A 1,817-nucleotide genomic window follows, 5' to 3' on the forward strand; every position below is an offset into this window, starting at 1 on the left:
ATATTGCGAGCGCGAAGCGCGAGCTGGAAAATTTTTATAATCAGAATTGAAAATGAGACACATTTATTGACTGCTTATAGGAATTCATGAATAGCATTTTAATAATTCCAGCGCGATTCTGAAAATTTGAAAATACGCCACTGACTGAAATCGACTGTTTTTAGGAATCCATGAAGAGCATACGTATCTCATTATAAACACTAGCAAGTGCGAAGTTTTTTTTTTATATTCAGCCTTAAAACATTGACATTTTAAGCACTTTTAGCACATTTCCTTATGAGTGAGAACTCAAAGAGGGAGGAGATTATGTTGACTTGAAAATGGAATATTGAGCGCTATCTGATCCTTTTTGGACGGTGATTATGTATCGCAAAAAGCATTCAATGCTTGCGCCGGGAAGGCCCTCAGCAAATTATGTGTCATCAAATAAAAAAAAATATAGTATTTTTCTCTTCCAACTACGATTCTCTTCCTATACCCTTTTCTCCTTTTCCCCCGTTTTTTTTGCCAGCCGATGGGGGCGGGGGGGGGGGGGGGGGGCACGTGCCCCCCGTAGTTACGCCACTGGTTTCAGTTAAGTAAACATTGTCGAATACGTCCTCTTAATTTGTGATTACTGCATGGAGTCAATGAAAATAAGCCTATATTATTTTGACCTGATATTTCACTTTTCTGCTTTGTCTATGGTGGAATGAAACTAATTTGCAAAACTATCCGCCAACATAAGAGAAGTAATGAGCCGAGAAGTTGAGGGGCACAACATGCCATCTATTATTCTTAAATTCCCGTGCGAGCGAAGCGAGCGAGCGTTTTTCCGTAAAAAATGGAAATCATTATTACTATAATTATTATTATTATTTTTTTTTTGAGGGGTAACCTGTCAACTCTCCCATCTGTACGCCATGTAGTCCCCGACAACTGCATGTGTATATATGAATGTTATAAATATACCAATATTTATCAAATGGGAAACACCGTTGAATTGTGGAATTAAAAAAAATAACAAATATTCCTTCATCCTCTCTCCCTTCGTCTCCATCCCCCTTTTATCCTCTTTGAGAGTTTATTAAGGTAATGACTGACATCCTACCTAAAGATTTGAAGAATCTGTTTATTTGACCTGATGTTATCCAACATATAGTGAAAAGTCTTGTGATAAACTAGCATCCTCCATATATTTGTAAACAAATGGACCTGCTATTCTCAGAGTAGTGGCGATAAGATGGTAAGACAAATTGAAAAGACCATAATATAGATACTGTGCTGAATATTGCCCATTAACTAATATCATTTTCGGCAAGAAGAATGATCCATCAAAGATTTGATATAATGTTGCACCATGCACCCATTCCCCCTCAAGTGCTATTTTTAGCTCTGTGGAGACTACCCCAACCCCTATCCCCTATCTGAAAAAGAAATAAATTAGCACAAATCTTCTAAAATTCATTCCATGTGCGATATTCTTAAAAACATGTTTAATTATTTTTTTTTTATCGATAATCCCCATTTTCAAAGTATAGTTTTTATTTCCCGAGAAACTGGTATAAAATACTAACACATGATGCGAAAAAAAATAATTCCAACAAAGACAGATCGATGCAATTAATAAGACAGGTATTATTAAAGAAAATGGCAAATAACAAGACATGAAAGGTAGCAGAATTGTATCTAATGCCAATAGTCCAAGCCAGCCATGAAGATTGGTAGCCAAAACTAGCCATGCAGTTGAAGATTGGTAGGAAAAAAAAAACTTTCCCTTTTCCTTATTACTGGATATCGATGTAAATACTCAGGATACTCGTATTTCCTATGACGTC

This window comes from Lytechinus pictus, unplaced genomic scaffold (genome assembly GCF_037042905.1).
Source record: "Lytechinus pictus isolate F3 Inbred unplaced genomic scaffold, Lp3.0 scaffold_19, whole genome shotgun sequence".
In the NCBI taxonomy this organism is placed as follows: domain Eukaryota; kingdom Metazoa; phylum Echinodermata; class Echinoidea; order Temnopleuroida; family Toxopneustidae; genus Lytechinus; species Lytechinus pictus.